Source organism: Macrosteles quadrilineatus, unplaced genomic scaffold (assembly GCF_028750875.1).
Source record: "Macrosteles quadrilineatus isolate MER2022 unplaced genomic scaffold, UCM_ALF_1.0 Scaffold_2__2_contigs__length_208266976, whole genome shotgun sequence".
Classification (NCBI taxonomy): Eukaryota; Metazoa; Arthropoda; class Insecta; order Hemiptera; family Cicadellidae; genus Macrosteles; species Macrosteles quadrilineatus.
The window spans coordinates 74120145-74140960 of record NW_026542595.1 but is presented as its reverse complement, the minus strand read 5'-3'; the positions used below and the strand labels follow the sequence as shown (position 1 = coordinate 74140960).

Sequence of the window (20816 nt, the reverse complement as noted above, 5' to 3'; positions counted from 1 at the left end):
AGACTAAGCGAATTTACATTTTTTGGCTAGATTTCCACTAAAATATTCACTTAAACTTGTCGGATTTATTTCCAATTTATATGATTTATTTAAAATTATGCTTAAGTTTGTTGGTACAGGTAAGGTAACCTAATGAGGTGTGCTTGTTAATTCAAATTTTGATAGCTTAGTACGAAATTAACAATATTGCAAAATGTTATTAAAATATATCTATAAACAAGCAAACTACAACAGTTTATTCTCCATAAAAACGGGCATTATAAATTTACAATTGTTTAAATTATCTCCGTAACCGCTAGGCTTACAACACCGCTTAAAATGTACAACAGTATTAATTTTTTAGCTAACAAAACCGTTTGGAAGGGAATTGTGAAATTTATGTTTTAGGGTCAAAAATAATAACGAACTAATGTTATACCCCATTAAAGCCCCTTAAACCCCCACTCTCATAGTCTGATCATTCTAATTTGCGACCCCTTTGAATTAACGTTGGTTTAAACATTTGTACGAAATACCATTAAAGCTCATCAATTTTGGTTAAGTTATCGCCCTAATGGGCACATAGACCTATATAAACATAAAATATATACACTGCATATGTATAGAGATACATATATACTTATATATATATATATGAATTTGAACGGAGGGCGTTTTTGCCTCTGAGGATCTCAAAACGAAAAATTAAGTCGGTCCCGGGCTTAGGTCCTACCATGCAACCGTAATAATTTATTTTCTATATGGAAAATTCGCTAATAGGATGAGAAACCACAGGTATGGAGCGAATTACCTGAAACATCATTGTTTTTAGATGGCGTTTTTGATATTGTAACTTTTTTGTAGTATGTTTTTATGTGCATAGCTTTGGCAAGCTAATGACATTGAAGACGACGCACGACATTTGAAAAATACACGAGGTTTTGGTTTCCTGTTATACCAGACGAGTTAAATCAAATATATGCTACAGGGCACATGTAAACATCCCGACACTTATTTTATCGATGAAAATATTTGTATTTTAAAAGCATATTTTCCATGCCAGTCCAAAACTAAATTATATAGATATGAAAATAGAGCAGAAAAGGGGGTGTGAGCGAGCGACTTGTATCATTAGATTAGATTAGAATTGCAATTGATATTGAATTAGAATCAGTATTGGACTTCCGGTTCAGTGGTTCAGTTCAGTAGTTCAGAAGAAACAGAGACTGTTCAAAGATCATCAGCGTGAGCGTGGCGGACCCACACCCAGTGACCCAGAAGCCTTCCTAAATCCTAAATCCTAATAGAATATTGAGTGACAGACAATGAATGAAATACGAGTAAATATAAAAATAAGAGATGTGCCGGTGAGCTTCCCTTTTAAACCTTACGAACTTCAGGTAGATTTCATGTCAAAAGTTCATGTCATATCAGCCGCAAGACGTGGCGCGACTCGCGACTCGCGACTGTCGCGGTGCATAAAACCAGCCTGATACGTTCCTTAACTAAACCAAGTGGCGGCCCTATTCGACTGTATAATTGAGTAGGTCAGGTTAGGTTATGATAGGTTAGGTTAGGCTAGGTTAGGTTAGGTTAGGTTAGGTTAGGATAGGTTGGGTTATGTTATGTTAGGTTAGGTTAGGTTGGGCTGGGTTAGGTTAGGATAGGTTAGGATAGGTTGGGACTTTTTTACCACCCTGTATAATAAGGAAATTAATTGACCTTAAACATTATATGTCAAATGTACTGTATTTCTTTACATTTCAATTACTCTGCAATAACTGAATACTTTCATATCAAATTAATATACATAAAAAATTATTTTGATACTTAAGCTGTTATTTTAAAGCGACATCTTTCGAATTTCGTCAAAACACGAATTTCTTTCACTGATCTTATGGATTGTTGGTATTCTAATTATACATTGGGGTTTTTATAAAATGCAACCCAAATTTCAAGTGTAGAGAATTACTATTTAGGGAAAACAAGCTCTTTAAGGTGGAAGCCCTGTTACCTTCACTTCAATACCGATCAGCTGATATGAGGGTTACCTCCGCTATCTCCGCGTCCCGCCACCTCCGTGTCCCGCCACCTCCGAATTTCAGAGTGACTCCTATAATCCTCGGTTACTACCTGCGTTAAAACTTTCCGTCCTAACCTAACCTAACCTAACCTAACCTAACCAGTAGAGAGTCCCTAAATGTCTGTTCTGGAACTTGATTTTTGGAAAAACACTGTCTCTTCTGGAACCGAGCTTTTTGTTTCAAAAGGCGAGTGCTGGTTGAAGCTAATGGAATAAATCCAATTATATATAGTCCAGGCGCTGAGGGGGTTTGAGCATGCATAAAAGTGTAACGAAATTTGACTTTTGATTGTTGCTATGGGTACCTAGTAGATGAAGAAAATCGATGTTGTCGCATTTCTAGGTGGTTAATAACATGGGGGGGAGGGGGTGAAGTTGGGGGGCCGCCGCGCACAAAATAGCTTATATCTCGAGAACCAAAAGTCATATGAATACGTTAGACATGTCAAACTGTGCAGAAAAATGCATTCTACAAATAGATTATGTAGTAGTTTCACGGAAATTGACAATAAGTTACTAAAAATTATATTTTTTAAATTTACGATAAGTATAATCAGGAGTATAATGATTTTTGTTGTTGTTTAGAACCACTAATTTTTTAATTGACAACTTTTGAGAGTAGTACACAACAGATAAATAGTACTTCTGTATAATGAAACTATTGCGGTACATAACTTAACAGCTATACAATCCTCAGATCCAATAAACATAACACAAACAAAGGCGCAAAACGCGTCGCGGTCATTGTTCCTGCTGCCTTAACTATTAATGGCGAGTACAGTTCAAGCTGAGACTTATATTATACTTTTAGAACGATGGAGATTCTGAGGATTCATTTTCATATATATATATATATAAAATAGTATTGAGCGACCATTATGTAGCGGGAAATATAGTTTGTAAAAGAAGAGAGTTCAAAATATATTTTGGTGGTGGATCGTTTCCATCACCATCTGAAACTGCAATAAATTCCCTACAATTTATACATCTCCGAATCTGAGGTTGGTTATAACAATTTTATGTAGATTTGAAAAGGTCATAAAAATTATGTTTTCGTAAAAAAATGTGGTTTAAAAAAGTGGTGGTTATATTTTGGCCCTTTTGTAGTGGTACCATATAATTCACCAGAGAACAGTTACATGCCCATATAAGTAGATATCTATTATATATTATGTTTCAGTGATAAATGTAGAATATAATAATATAAAAATATAAATTTTTCAGCAATGCTTTTAGGCGTAGTAGCAAGAGGTTTGCAAATTTTTGGATTATTCAACTTGAAATGTCTAAATCAACCCGCAAAAATCATAAAAATAATGTTTTTATCTATATTATCCAAATGTTAAGGTTGTGTAAATTATGATTCCTTACGTAGAAATATCAATGTTTTTTTTAATACGCATAAAAATAAAATTATAAAAAACTACCAAACTATTTTAATTACCAAATTGTATTTAATTGTTGTATGAGAAATAAATTTATTGCATCAACAGTAAAATACATATTATACTGCTGTAACAATTTAGTATTTTCAAAAAAATTTTCAATGGAATAATTTAATTTTTACCATATGTTTTTACTTTTATCAATATGTCAATCCATCTCTCTTTATCAAACCTTGTATAATATATGGCCAAACAGACCAATAGGTAATTGATTCAATACATTATAATATAGAACATTTTCAAATAACCTTATTTCATGTAAATATATAATAACCCATAACTTTTTGTAACAAAGTTGCTTCAATTTAAATATAATTTTACTTAAATAACTTGTCAAAATTCAAATTTAGCTCTATGGCAAATTAAAATTGTTATAATATATGTGTGAACAGTGGCCTACAATTTTCCGTGATAAAGTCAGCATTGACATATGTGAATGCAACAATGCATCAAACCTTCCTCACTTCTAAGAGTGCTGAGCTAGTATGAAGATATAAATTGTAAACTGCATATTTTAATATAATTTTTTTTTAAAGTGCATATATTTGGAATAAATTAGTGAAATTTAATTAAAGAAGATCCGTCCTTGTTACAAACATTAATAACTACACAACATCAAAAAAAATTTCACTGTGAAGAAGACATCAATTTTGGTGAGATCACTCCAGTAGACATTTTCTTTCCTTGGATCGAACCCATTACAACACTTTTAAGCCTAACTTTTGAACTTTTGTACCAGAATTTAAAAGTCAAGAAACTAATAGAAGCTTATATAGAACATAAATTACTTAACCTTTCAGAAAATAATTCGAACATAATTTATAATTCAAAATAATTTAATTAGGCTATATATAATCACAAGATTAAATTCAAACGCCGCTCGATCACCCCACCTGAGATAAAGATCCATGCAATATAACCCCTCAACCTAAATTAGAACTATTGTAATAGGCCTAACCTAAAGCTTAATTTAGTAAATTCATTTGCCACCCTTTGTAAACATTTATTGTGAACCCTTAGTTTCTTTTCTTTTACCATCAATTTTGTATTGTAATGAAATAAATTTAAGTTTAGATACTGTACATGGAGTTTTCATTGTATTCCTAGCTTGTATTTGTAGCATTGTTACACTGCATAATTTAAGAGTAAAAGCTCTTTCTAAAAATGTATAGTTAAATGTAGTTGAAATCGAAATTTCCTGAGTAATTTACGTCAGAATGTGAAATGTTAACATTTTTTACGAAAACATAATTTTTATGACCTTTTCAAATCTACATAAAATTGTTATAACCAACCTCAGATTCGGAGATGTATAAATTGTAGGGAATTTATTGCAGTTTCAGATGGTGATGGAAACGATCCACCACCAAAATATATTTTGAACTCTCTTCTTTTACATACTATATTTCCCGCTACATAATGGTCGCTCAATACTATTTTATATATATATATATATGAAAATGAATCCTCAGAATCTCCATCGTTCTAAAAGTATAATATAAGTCTCAGCTTGAACTGTACTCGCCATTAATAGTTAAGGCAGCAGGAACAATGACCGCGACGCGTTTTGCGCCTTTGTTTGTGTTATGTTTATTGGATCTGAGGATTGTATAGCTGTTAAGTTATGTACCGCAATAGTTTCATTATACAGAAGTACTATTTATCTGTTGTGTACTACTCTCAAAAGTTGTCAATTAAAAAATTAGTAGTTCTAAACAACAACAAAAATCATTATACTCCTGATTATACTTATCGTAAATTTAAAAAATATAATTTTTAGTAACTTATTGTCAATTTCCGTGAAACTACTACATATTCTATTTGTAGAATGCATTTTTCTGCACAGTTTGACATGTCTAACGTATTCATATGACTTTTGGTTCTCGAGATATAAGCTATTTTGTGCGCGGCGGCCCCCCGGGCGGCCCCCCAACTTCACCCCCTCCCCCCCATGTTATTAACCACCTAGAAATGCGACAACATCGATTTTCTTTATCTACTAGGTACCCATAGCAACAATCAAAAGTCAAATTTCGTTACACTTTTATGCATGCTCAAACCCCCTCAGCGCCTCGACTAATAGTTCCAATTTCACAAGTGAAAAACCAAATGTGAGACCACTTTCAAAAATTTAAACCATCGAACGCAGGTATATGAACCAATCTGTTTTTCAAACTAGTTACTGCTGCTGTCTTACACACCAAATTTCAACTTGATAGATCAAATATAACTGAGTTATTAAGAATTGGATGAATGTCAATAGTTAAACTCAAGTTTTTATGTTAATGATTTGTTTAAATATCTTTACACTTGGAAATACTGCATTTTATTCCTAACCAAATATATATGTACAACCATGAATATATGTATTTGTAAATATACATGTACATATATATATATATATATATATATATATATATGAATCTGTTGGTAAATAACAACATGGGAAGCAAATTAAAAACATTCACACAATTGCATGCAATACACGCAGGTCTATCCACCAATCGGATTGTTTTTGCATTAAAAAAAACTAGAGACTGCCATCAACCTACATACCAAATTTCAACTTGATATCTAAAATAATAATTGACATATTATGCATTAGTGTTTAAAATTTCGTGTTCTGGAACACGAAATTCTAAGCAAAACACTGACTATCATGGAACCAAGCTTCAGCTCCTCTGGTGAGGTTTAAGTAGTGTTGCATTGCAGTAATTTTTAATATTAACACAAATAGAGACTGCTTCCATCCTACATGCCAAATTTCAACTCTATAGCTCAAACAGTTATTGAGTTATTAGGTATCTGGTGAAGGTAAATAGTTAAGTCCAAGTCCTACATTTATGATTTTTTTCAAATCCTTGCGTGTGAGGCAACTGTATGTTATGTCTTTAACATATGTACAAAATTGCATATAAATCTGTTAGTAAATAACCAAACGCAAGGCAACTTTTAAAAATTCACAAGTCAAATTTAACGTGAAAACAGCATCTTTTCTGGAACCATATGTTCTGGAACCAAAACCCGCAGTGACAAAAAGTAAACGCTATAACCAAACAATTGTGAAACCAAAACTGTGAAATTTGATATGAATTTCACAGTGAGGCAAACCAATTGAAATGCTTCATGAAAATATAGTGCTAATTTATAATAACTAAATTAGCGAAACATCATAAGTAGAATAAAATAATTAATATTGCTTATAAACTGAAGGCTAAAGACTAATGAATTCTAGTGGGTGAGTAATAAAATGAAATGTATTATTTAATTATTGTTTTAATTAGTATATCAATGGAATACCCTTTAATTCTAGTAACTTCTGTTGGATGTTTTTGATTCCACTGATTATTTTAGACTGTTTTTGTAGCTATACTGGCTCTAACATTTAACATGTCACCAGCAGGGATAATAGGTAAATGAATCACTAACACATGTTATACACAATTATTTATTGAAAATTACAATGAATTTGTAGTATTGGCTCAGTTTAACGCTGCAACTGGTGCATCTAGTAAAGATCATCATCATCATTTAAAAGTTCTCTTAAATGATGGCTATTTTCATCATCTTCACTAGATGTTACTCTCGGGTCCTGCGCTGCTCCATTAAGGGTGTTAGATGGAGCATATACCGTCTGAGCTTTGTACCAAGTGACATCATATGGTGTTCTAGAAGTTGATGATATAAATCCACTTTGGACAGAGCGTCGTGTGCGATGTACCCGATTGTAATAAACCTCATAAGGGTGAAAGTGAGCCAAATAGAGGTTTGGCTGTTGCTGTTGCTGAGCCTGTTGCTGGGGATCTTGCTGTTGTTGCTGAGGCTCTTGATTCTGCTGTTGCCTGCCTTGATTATTCTCTTGATGAGACATCCTGTAAAAGAGGGATATGTAATATTGCTTATCCAATGAAGGTTTAAGTCAATTTTTTAGATCAATGGTAAAGCGCATGCCTCTAGAGTATAGCATTGATTTAACTTGCATCTTTTTGAGTAAAATACTTAAACTTTTTGCTAGTTTAGTTCTTTTAATTTCCACTAGGTTGTGTTACGTAAACTACTACTAGCACATTCTATTGGGTATTATTAAAACTTAGTTTTAGTTTTATATATTTCTCGTAGGTTGTGTTGAAACACTATTAACACTATTTGAGTAGTGCAGTGTTTTAGATATAACCAGTTATATATTACAGCAAGCTGCAACAAAAAGTAAACACTGCGACCACCAAAACTATGAAATTTGGTATGAATTTCACAGTGAAGTCGAGCAATTGACTAAAATAAAAACGCTTCATGAAAATATAGTGCTAATTTATTGTAACTAAATTAGTTTAGTTCGTTTATAAAGTTAAATGTCATTATAAACAAGTTTTAATCAGAGATTGAGTTAGATCAATCGTAAAGCATGTGTCTCTAGAGTATAGCATTGATTTAACTTGCATCTTTTTGAGTAAAATACTTAAACTTTTTGCTGAAACCCACCATGACAAAAAGTCTTGCACTGTGGAAGCTACAACGAGGAAACAGAAAACACAACAATTGTATTTAAATAATTCATGATAAAAAAGTTAACTGTCATGACTGGGGATTGAACCAGGGAAGCCGGTTTGCCATCAACTTCGAGAAACCTGATACTTGTACCATAAAAAATGGAAACCTATATTGTCTGTACTTGTGGTCTTCATTTAATATTGACTGTCCTATTTTTTTAAGGCGGTATAGCCAACTGTATGCACTCAGTCTTGGTGTGACTGTTTAATTGAACATTACAATGCCACATCCTGCTCAAGAACACCTAAATTTGTCTAAAATATTAATGAAACACTCAGGCCCGGACTGGGGCCATTTGGGGCCCTCAGCTACATACTGTGAAGGGGCCCTCTACCGGAGGTTTATTTTTTATTAGGCTCTTGTAAACGAGTTTTTTCTCACTATTTTGACATTTATAAAAATGAAGAAATTCAGCTATGTATTTATAAAATATTAGGGTATTTACTTGGTCTATTATTTATTATTAAAATCAACTTTATTTTTAAAAATAACAAATTACATTATTTGTAGGATACTACAACAATACAATACACATACTGAATAAGTGCCAATAACCGTTATAGCAGAGTTCAAATTAAAGTGCACTATTATTCATGCCAAAGTTAATAAATTGTGTCAACATTATTTGTGTGGTAATAATTATCACAAAAAGATTTTAGGGATTTGAAAAATAATACTAACAAGATGAAGAATGCATTAATCAGGAGGCCTACTTAACAACAATCAATAATATTTAACTATAAACAATACACATAACATGAGGCATAACACATGGAATATTCACAAAAATTACACATACATTCACAATTAATAAGCACTGTCTACAAGCTGAACATTTACTCACAAACGCATACCCACATAGGCTAAAACTCGTGTAACGCAAGAATATTAGGTTCTAATGGTTCTATCCTATATAAACCATCAATAACTAGATAGGCTAAACATACTCCCTAGATTACTCATCCTTAAATGGATCAACTGAGGACAATTTTGCTGTTAGTTCTGTCCGGTGTACTGTAGAGGTCGTGTTTTGTAACAATTTGTTTCTTGTTACTTCAGCTATTTAAAAACTCAATTAACGAAATAATACGAAGTAATCCTAAACAATAATTCGTCCTATAGTTATATAACCGAACAGTAAAGCAAAAATCATAAAATGAACCCTAAAGTAATAGGAACAAAATTTCCTCGACACTAGTGATAAGTGTCACCAACATGAACTAGACACGAAAAAAGACCTTCAAAATTTATAAGGTCAAGAAGCACACTTTTGGTGGTTAGTCTATGGTTGTATTTATCAGTAATAACCAAGTTATATATTGTTGTTTAAATTCCAACTGATGCTTATATTTTGTCATGTAGGAGGCCTTCTTAAAGAACACGATTAATTATTGTGCTGACAAAATAGGCTACATTTGGCTACAAGTTTAATATGGGAATGGAAGGTCTAGTTGTAATAATAGTCGAAGCTATTATGTTCATAATAAAAACATGAATTTAAAATATAATTTTCTTTCCAATATAGCAATTTATTAATGCCCTTAATATCACAATATTTTTATGTAGGTAAGATGATGCAGTAGCTGGTTGACTGACATTGAATTGTCCATTGTGCAATACTAGCTCTACTCTCTGAATTTTCTTGTGTTAGAAATTTTAACATTTGAATTTATGTGCTAGCCGTGTTTCGTGCGTTAATGCAAGCATACGTTAATGTTAACGTGGTAGCTGACCTTTATGTTACTGCTTTTAGATGTGGTAGTGTAAAAAAAGGAAAGTGTTTCAAACACTCGAATTAGTATAATTAAAGAACTTATAAGAACTTTTAATATCTAATATTTAAACTCTGTGTTTACTAAGCTACAAAAAAAAATGAAACAAATGTTATTCCATAGTAAAAACATCTATTAGCATTTTGGAAATATTCATTTAATAATTTAAAAGAATTTACTGTACAACTAGCCTACACTAAACCTTTAATAAACCACTTATCTAACCTAACAAGCCAATATTGTCCTCTTGCAAAGTTAGTTTAACAAATATTCTTCAATAAGCAATCAAACAAGTATAATATTAATATTAAGTATGGTGTTTATATTGTACAGCTAGCATACGCTAGAAATTTGTGTTATTCTTACACAATAAATATAAAAAACATTTAATTGAGAAATATAAGTTTTTAACTAACTTTCCATCTGTTATTTTGAGTTTAAGTTTTAAAATGGTTAAACAACCATTGTGGTTTTAAGTCATAATATTTTAAAGTATTTTAATTTAACAATAAGTCTTATAAACTTACATGGCTTGAAGCTTAGAGATGTAGTGAGAGATGATGAACTGGAGGAATTGAGTGTTCAAGCTGAATGTTCCATCTTTTTAGCCACTATTTATACTATCGTGCATCACTAGATGATTGCTTTTGTGATCAGAGTGCAAATTATATCAGCAAAAGGCTGATGTGAGCAGAGTACAAGTTGCACCAGAAAAGCTGACGTGAGCAGAGTACAAGTTTACTGAAGTAAAATGATTAAATAAACAGAAAATAAGCAAAAATATGTTGGAAAAGTGAGAAAAGTTTGAAACAAAAGCCAAACAAATCAAGTAATTTTCAAACAAAAATATTAAATTGAATGGATTTAAAATATTCAAACAATTGCATGCAACATGCTTATTTTCTGTTTATTTAATCATCTTACTTCAGTGAACTTGTACTCTGCTCACATCAGCTTTTCTGATGCAACTTGTACTCTGACCACATCAACTGTCTCTGATGTAATTTGCACTCTGACCACAAAAGCAATCATCTAGTGATGCACTAGTGTTAGTATAAATATTGGAAAAAATGATGGTTTAGTTCATTCAGCTTGAACACTCAGTTCCAGATTAGCTCATGCCTTCAAGCTCCAAGACATGTAAGTTTAAAGGACTTCTTGTTAAATTAAAATACTTAAAAATATTTTTAACTTAAAAACTGCAATGATTGTTTAGTCATTTTAAATTCAAAAACTTAAAACTTAAATTCAAAATAACATATGAATAGTTAGTTAAAAACTACTTTTTCAATTATGTGTTTTTTTTTTATTTTGTATTTATTGTGTAAGAATAACACAATTTCTAAGCGTATGCTAGCTGTACAATATTAACACCATGTTGATTGTTTGATTGATTATTGAAGAATAATTCTTAAACCAACTTTGGAAGAGCATAATATTGACTTGTTAGGTTAGCTAAGTTGTTTACTAAACGTTTTTAGTGCAGGCTAGTTGTACAGTAAACCCTTGTAAATGATTAAATGAATATTTCTTAAATGTCAATAGATGTTTCTACTATGTAATTACAGTTGTTTCATTATTTTAGCCAACATGGAGTTTAAATATTAAATGTTTAATATGTGGAACATGATTAGCTTATTCATTTTGTTAGTAATAAACTAACATTATAAAATGTAAAAATGGTGGTCTAATGATATTGGATGATACCAGTTTGAACATCTTGCTGCATAGCTCCAGCCCATTACACATATATATCCCACACTACCTTGTTGCTCAGCTCTAGCTCAATAGACCCATACGCCTTACATGTTTAAAACTTTAAATAAGTTTTTAATGTTTGAGTAATTATTTTTATATAAACTCAATTTTTGTTTGTTAATAATTACATCATGTTTTTTGTCTTTCATTACACACATTTTAACACTTGCATTTGTTAATATTAAACCTATATTTTAATTGAAATCGTATATACATTGGATTTTTGCACATTTAAAATTTTGTGATTTAACTTATATATTGGGATACAAATTGTCGTCCTAAAAATATACTACAGTCACCAACATTTGTTTTACAATTGGCTATCATGGAACCAATGTAACCAATAACATAACTAGAGAAATCAAAATACCTTAATAACAATAATTTATATCTAATCATCCTTGCAACATGTATATGTATTTTATTATTTCCGCTCTCAAAACTTCAATATTAAAGCTTAATTTGTTTAGCGTAATGAAGGTTTGAATCACCTTAGTTGGCTTGATTACAAACTATACTATTAGTACTTCTACCCCTAGCAACACCCAAAGTGTTATACATATGTAGCAATCTGTAGCAAATGTGTTAAGTAAAAAATAATGTTTATCAGCTAAAGATTTAACAGATGAAATACCATACCCACTAACAATAGTCTAAATCATGATAAAGTGGTTTGTTAAGATTTTAGGCTGAAACCGGATATTGTTTGCTTAAGCGGGGTTTGAAACTGCTTGTGAATATTACACCCAGGTTAAACATTATAGCCAGTCCAGCAAAACTGGTTGTTGCAATATAATGTTCTCCCCCCTTTTAGCAAATAGGGAAAGTGAATTTCAAGATATTTTTTGGAAAATATTTAATTTTTGCAATATTTACAGTCAGATTTATGAAAAATAAATAAAGGAACTGAACAAATTTGACATGTTTCTATTGGAACTTTAAATTTTGGATACATGTGGTTACCATTATGCTTTAAGTAAGAAGGAAGATTGGCCATTTTTCCACAGTCTAAACACAACCTATTACAGTCTCCAAAAGTCTCATAGTAGTTTAGAGTTATGTAGCCACAATTTTCTCGATGATAATTTAAAATGTCCTGCCTTAGTGATGATGGAAAGTTTGTAATTTCTTTTACATAAGGTAAAAGGAAGACATTTATGCAAATCTTTCTAATAGAAAGCTCGTATAAGGACAACATGATACAGCGGAGGCTAGCTATAGAGTAACATTTCAATATTTAAATCTGTTTTTAAATACGCAAATAAGTTATTATCATGAGCATGGCACCAAGGATGCACATGGTACTTGGATTAACAGTTCATTATGCAATCAAATTTTTCACAAACGTTTGCAAATAAATTAAATTATATTTAAAATTGATGCAACAGAGTAAATTGACGATAAAACCAAATTTGGGTAAACAAAGTCTCCAAAAGGTCAGAAAATCCTTGACAACCTAAGATTGTTACAATATTCTGCTGCCCTGATAATAAAAACAATAAAATGTCCATTAACTTTGATAAACTGATATTAACTTCAATATATTCATATTAATTTGGAAAATTTGATTTATGAAATCTGATGTTATTGTAATTAAATTTGATAGCGAATGTATTCCTATTTTAATGTAATCCTAATAGAGGAATATTTGATACATACACAAAACTCAAATGCAAAACCTTTGTATATTATTAATGGATCATTCTTGTTATAAATGGTTGGTTAGAGGCTATACAGAATTGTGGAGTAATTAAACTCAATTTCTAAGTTATTTTTTAATGATTTTATTTTTTATCCTTTTGGATCTTCGTAAGGCTGGTGTTTCGTGGTTGGTAGCTAGAAAAGATTATAAATAATTGTTAGTTGTTAAAATATTAATGAAACACTCTAATGAATTAGTATAATTAAATAACTTATATTTAAACTTGTTTAAAAGAAAGCTTAATTACAAAATCACCTTTTTATGGGTTTCCTTATTTTTATTAATTGGTAAATCTTAGGGGTATCAGGCTGTAAACTTTTGTTTATTTGTTTATACTCAGCTTCTGGGTCTCTTGATGTAATTAACAGGTTGTTTAGGAGTCAAGTACATGTACTCAATGATTTCCTCATCATATAATCAACCTTTTGCTTATTTTCAAGCTTAAAACTGCTGTAGGAGTGTAATGTTTCAATGACATTAGAACTTTTAAAGACCGTAAGTTTATAAAGATTTTATCTTCCAAATACAATTTATAATATGTACTTACAGTGACATTTTTTATAAATATTTAAAAAATTGCTCATGCCCTTTCTTTATAGTCTGCGGATGAGTTATTATTCATTTTTCTAAAAAATAAAAATAAGTTTATAAAATATCCAATTAAATACTGTAAATTAAAAATACCATCAAAAAGCTCTTTTAATTACAGAAATAAAATAAATACCCTGCTATATAAATGAAATAGTTAATACAGTTTATTTTATATTATATGCAGTTAATTTGATTTTTATAAAATTTATTTTTATAAAATATTTTTTATTTTTTTTATCAATTCAGGAATTATTATTTTTGAATAAATATAAACAAATTATTTGTTGGATAAATTTATTACAATTGTAAATTTAAATGATTTTATGGAAATATAGGGTTTTGTTAAATTTTTATTGTAACTGATTATTTTGAGGGTTTTAAAATTGTTCTTACCCCATAAATTATAAGTTTTTGTTCAATAATGATAGCCTAAATCAAATGAATATATGAAATAATATGTATGTATTTTATAAAACTGTTTAATTGTGTTGGTATAAACTATATCTACTTTTTGTTAAGAATTATATCCTAGGTTCCCAACATGTTTGTAATAAACAAAAAAATTGTTTTGTGAAACATTATGAATGCAAGAATCAGCTATAGCTTTTGTATAAACATAAAAACGAGTTTTAGATAAATATACTGTACACACAAATAAATACACTGCTGTTTGAGTGCTCAGGTAAATTTTAGAATGGATTTATTTAAAAGTTTTATTATTACTCATGATATGAAAGTTGAATTTGAAAATGTGTAAAAAACACGATGATTGTTTGAATTTCAGACTCCAATTTAAGTAGATGGTGTTTTTATTTGAATGTGGATAAGTGAACAGAATTCAAAAAGAGCATAACATATATAGACAACAAATTTTATAAAAGATTCAATTACCAATATTAAATGATAATGATAATTAAGTGACAGTTTTTGTATTATTTGCAGGTAAATGGAGTTTATACTAGACTTCCAGGGATTCAGAAATGAGGAGAACAAATTTGTTATTAAGGAGTTGGCTATTATATCTACAGATGGACAAATTTATGAGTTCCAACTTTTTTTACCCCCTTGTAGTATACATAGTTTGTCAAAAGAAACAAGAAAACATATTCATTGGGTTGAAAAACATCTTCATGGTTTAAATTGGAGTTCTGGGTTCAAAGAATATTCAAAAATAAAGGATATTTTCAGATATGTTGATATAAAAGGAACTGTATATGTAAAAGGTGCAGAAAAACAATCATTCATAGCGCAACTTCTATCAGAGTTTAATGTTACAGTGGCAAATCTAGAAGATTTGGGATGTCCAAGTCTATCTGTGTTGAAACAACAAACTCATTTAAGTTCGTATAAGCCTTGCAGTTTTAACCATCCTTCAACCAATTGCGCATACATCAACGTTTATATATTATTACAATGGTTAAATATTGAAAACAAGTTGGTTTCTAGCCATGTTATGAATACTGATGAAGCTATTAAAGAATGGAGTCAACGAGGTTACCAGATGCAAGATGAATTAATTAAGTATTTACCCAAAGAGTTTATAATCAACCAAATACCGCATATAGAACTTATTTATCAAAAGCTTCCATTACATGTGCAGACGGATCCTGACATCATTGAGAATTTGCGTTGTCAAGAACATTATGCTGTAACGGGGGATGTAAATGATGGACCTAATATTAAAAGAAAGTTCTGCTATTTTTGTAGAAATGGGGCAACCTTTGACGTTCACAGCAAAACAGCAGGGAAGATACCAGCCCATTTCAACACTTCATAAGAGCATAGAGAAATCTTCATATTCATCAGCATCATGTTCTTCAAGTGGAGTTAGCTTGTGTTGTGTTTTTGTCAAATTTTAAAAAGGTGATTTAGCTAAATCTAGATTTTATCGGACTAAAAAATTATTTCCTAGGTTCTAAGTTTGTAATAACAAAAAATTTGTTCGTGAAAAATTATGAATGCAAGAATCAGCTATAGCTTTTGCATGAACATAAAAACCATTTTTAGATAAATATACTGTATTGTTAAACTAGTATTGTTAAGGTTTTTGATAAAAAAAAGATCTGGCAAAAATGCCATATTGCAAGCAGCAGCATCTTTACAAACTGTTAAATTTGTAATAACCAAACTTATCTGGAAAATGTCTTATGTGAAAAATTGATGATTAAATTAAACTATCACTTCTAAAACTATTGGGAAAAAATCAACCTTTAAGAATCATCTCTAAGAGGTGGCAAATGCATGAGTAATCTGTGCTTCCTCAAACCACTTCTCAAACATGGGCTGTTAAGACACTATCAGTCATTGAGAAACCTAGAATGTTATTGTAGGTTTCCAAACTGAACGTAAAGATAAAAAAATAATAAAAATGCACTCTACTAACTCTTGTTTACATTCTCTCATAAAAATTAATTAACATGTGTTTAATTATAATCAAGCATTCTAATACACATTAATATTAACATTTGCTAACAGCCGGCAATTTAAAACCAGTATAAATTAAACCATTGATTAAAAGAAGTAACCACCTCAGCATATATAACATGACCCATTGAATGGAAACAAAGCTTTGTTATATGAATACTATGCAAAGTTTCAATCTTCTTTCTATGCAGGAAGTGATGATCAACCATGTGTAAGCAAAAAAGATTTCATCAAGAGTTAACCATTATTTGTATGTGATTGTTCTAAACAATCTGAATCTTTAAAAAGTGGCACAATTGATGTACGTCTTGAAATTGAAACTACAAAAACAGTTCCTACGAATACTGCTGCATGTTGTTTGATGATAAGTAATGGATTAGTGTATTACTCTCTATTGTCAGAAACTGTCAAAAAAGTTATGTAAATAGTGTATTAAAAAATAAACCTTGTTTTTAAAAATATGTTGTTATATGTTCACCTTCTTCCATTATAATTAGGAAAATTAAAAATCTTGTGATGGATCATTGGAGAAAAACTAAAATAGTGTTGAATGCAAATGCCGAGATATGAGTGAGCAGCAATTAGGGATTTCCAAGTGCAGGATGAGAATAAAATCTCTTAGAGTCTCTTAATTTTGGAATTACATTAAACAATTGTTCTACTGAGTTTAATCCAAGAGTAAGAATTATTAGGTTTTATACTATATGCAGTAGAATTATCATGTCCACTGTAGATTTTACAACACTCTCTTAAACTGGCTATTTAGATGGTGTCTAAGGGCTCATGACAGCAAATATATAAAAACATAATAATACTAAATTTTTCATTTCTATTTACAATAGCATTCCACGAAATAGTTAATTTTTTTATTTTTTTTTTAACCTTGGGTTAAAAATTTTCTTAAATGAAGTTTACATTCTCACCACCTACCCACTATTAAATTTATAACAGTTCTAGGAAAAGAAAATAGTTTATAGCATTTTAAACTGCATTTTAGCGAATTTCCCATATAGGGAATAAGCTATTACCGTAGTACTCATGGTAAGACCTGGACGCGGGACCGATTTTTTTTTCGTTTTGAGGTCCCTAGAGGCCAAAAACACCATCCGTTCAAATTCATATATATATATATATATATTTATATATTTATATATTTATATATATATATATGTGTCCGTCAGCACGATAACTCGAGCAAAAATGATCCGATTTTGATTAAATTTGGTACAAACGTGTAAAAGTACGTTTATTTAAACGAGTTCGCGATCCAGCATGATCGGACCATGGGAACGGGGGTTAACGGGGGGTTTTATGGGGTAAAAATAGGTTTTTCCCATTTTTGACCCAAAAAACATAAAATTTAGCAATTTCTTTCCAAACCATTTTGTAGAGCTTAAAAAAACAAATAATTTAGTATATTGAAGCGTTATTATGCGCCTAATGGTTATGGAGAAAATTCCAAAAATTTGTAAATTTAAAATTCCCACGTTATTCTTATGGAGAATAAGTAAACTGTTGTAGTTTGCTTGTTTGTGAACATATTTTGATCAAATTTGGAAAATGTTTTTATTTCTTACTAACTATTCACATTTTACAAAAAAAAAAACAGTTTTACCCTCCCTGATGCAGCAAACTTAAGTACTTGTTAAACTAATTCTATTTAAATCAAGAATAAATGTTATATTTTTAAATAGACATTTCAGTGTAAATCCAATCAGTCAAATGGAAATTCGCTTAGTCTGCAGGTTTGCTGCGGCGGGGGTATTTAATAATTTAACTATGTACATACCTGATTAATTGAGGGTTTAGCTAGAAGTCTGGAAGATGGGTGGTTAAAGGGTAAGGCCGGAGGTTGAGCAAAATTTACACACGCAGATTCCTGAAACCATAACAGTAAATTAGTAAGCTGTAATCAATACTATATACTAGTTTAGTTTATATTCAAACCAACTTAGATGGCTCAAACCTTTATTAAGCTGAAATAAATTAAGCTCAAGTATTGAATTTTAAATTCAGCAATGATAAAATATATATTTATGTCGCAGGGATGTGAGATACAAAAATTATTGTTATTAAGATATTTTAATACTCATGTTATGTTACATGGTAGTCAATTGTAAAACAAAAGCTGGTATCTATTGTATTTTATCAGGGTAACAGTTTATAACACAATATATGAGTTAAATAAAAAAAATATGTGTTAAAATCCAATACCCATATAATTTTAATGACATTATAGATTTGATATTAAAACAATATAAGTGTTAAAATGTGTGTGATAAAAAACAGAAACATAATGGAATAGAAGTTTACGTAAAAGTAATTACTTAATCATTACAAACTTACTTAAAGTTTTACGGTATAGAGCGTATGGACGTAGTGAGCTAGAGCTGAGCAACAAGATGGTGTAGGATATGTACTGGGCTGGAGCTAAGCAGCAAACTGGAATCAACCAATATTATTAGACCACCATTTACTTTACATTTAAAAATATCAGTTTATTACTAACTAAGAAAATAAAGAAGCTAATCATGTTTCACAGATTTAAACTCTGTGTATACTAAGTTACAAAAATAATGAAACAAATGTTATTCCATAGAAAATCATCAATTAGCATTTTAGAAATATTAATTTGATAATTTAAAAGAATTTACTGTACAACTAGCCTACACTAAAACGTTTAGTAAACAACTTAGCTAACCTAACAAGTCAATATTGTACTCTTTTAATATCTAATATTTAAACTCTGTGTTTACTAAGTTACAAAAATAATCAAACAAATGTTATTTCATAGTAAAAACATCTATTAGCATTTTAGAAATATTCATTTAATAATTTAAAAGAATTTACTGTACAACTAGCCTACACTAAACCTTTAATACACCACTTAGCTAACCTAACAAGTCAATATTGCACTCTTGCAAAGTTAGTTTAACAAATATTCTTCAATAAGCAATCAAACAAGTATAATATTAATATCAAGTATGGTGTTTATATTGTACAGCTAGCATACGCTTAGAAATTTGTGTTATTCTTACACAATAAATATAAAACATTTATTGAAAAATATAAGTTTTTAACTAATTTTCCATCTGTTATTTTGAGTTTAAGTTTTAAAATGGTTAAACAACCATTGGAATTTTAAGTCAAAATATTTCAAGTATTTTAATTTAACAATAAGTCTTATAAACTTACATGCTTGAAGCTTAGAGATGTAGTGAGAGATGATGAACTGGAGCAATTGAGTGTTCAAGCTGAATGTTCCATCTTTTTAGCCACTATTTATACTAACACTCGTGCATCACTAGATGATTGCTTTTGTGATCAGAGTGCAAATTACATCAGCAAAAGGCTGATGTGAGCAGAGTACAAGTTGCATCAGAGAAGCTGATGTGAGCAGAGTACAAGTTCACTGAAGTAAAATTATTAAATAAACAGAAAATAAGCAAAAATATGTTGGAAAAGTGAGAAACGCTTGAAACAAAAATCCACAAAAATTAAGTAATTTTCCAACAAAAATATTAAACAAAATATTTAGAAAATTCTGAAACAGTTATTACTAAACAAAATATTCAGACAATTCTGAAACAGTAATTACTAAACAAAATATTCAGACAATTTCTGAAACAGTTATCCGGCTGGCAGAATGTAGTAGGAATATAGTTACAACAATATCGAACTGTATAAATCGATTTTCGAAATTAATATCGATATATCGAATCGAACTAAATGCCGATATATCGAAGTTAACAGATGTTTTTACTGTTTTGGGTATCAGGGCAACAGAATGTTGTAGCAATCTTTAGCTATCAGCGGCGCGCTGACCCTCGGGTCACCATGTTTGATTACCAATCACTCATTAGCGCATTTGCCAACTTCTGTACTTCTGTGGAAAATTTTGTTGCACAGTGGACTGTTAACACCACGTGCGTCCTTTACAACATGCTCGTGATTATCACTCATTTGCGTCAGCCAAAATTATGATAGATTGGGTATATTACTTGATGTCTCTGTTCAATCAAGTTGTGGTTTTGTGCTAGCTTCAGTGAGCATCTCCTTCCACTAACTTGGTGAGTAAAACACAATTTAAGAATTAGAATCATTTTGAAACTTAAATATTTTTTAAACCTTAACTTTTTGAAATTTATACTTAAAATTAATTTTGTTTCTCCCAATAAATTCTTTAATCGCTTGTATCTTGGAAACGGTAAGAGATAGAGCAAAAATAAGAAAATTTTTAAGAAATTCCATAAAGAAGGTTTATATATATGGGCTATATAATGATATAACTTTTATTCCTCTGGGACGTGTTTGGGCTGGACTTAACTATTGACCTTTGCCCGATGTTAAATATTTCCGTTATTATTTAAGCTATCAAGTTGAAACTTGGTATGTAGGACGGGGGTAGTCTCTAGTTTGTGGTAATGCAAACAAAATTCAGAATGATTGATAAACTTGCACACTGCACACGGTCATGTGAATTTTTAAAAGTTGCCTGGCGTTTGCTTATTTAC

The 20816-nt window shown here is 30.4% G+C and overlaps 1 protein-coding gene and 1 long non-coding RNA gene across 6 annotated transcripts in view; one reads left to right on the top strand and one right to left on the bottom strand.

Annotated features, from left to right (window-relative positions):
- The window catches only part of LOC128985833 (prothoracicostatic peptides-like), a 301184-nt gene that overhangs the window by 242083 nt on the left and 38285 nt on the right, over positions 1–20816 (top strand). The window lies entirely within an intron of this gene.
- On the bottom strand, positions 13354–19548 carry LOC128985835 (uncharacterized). Its single transcript, XR_008490079.1, has 4 exons — positions 19498–19548; positions 18649–18744; positions 18092–18181; positions 13354–13421 (listed from the first exon to the last, which is right to left on the bottom strand). It is a non-coding gene; the product is annotated as an uncharacterized LOC128985835 (long non-coding RNA).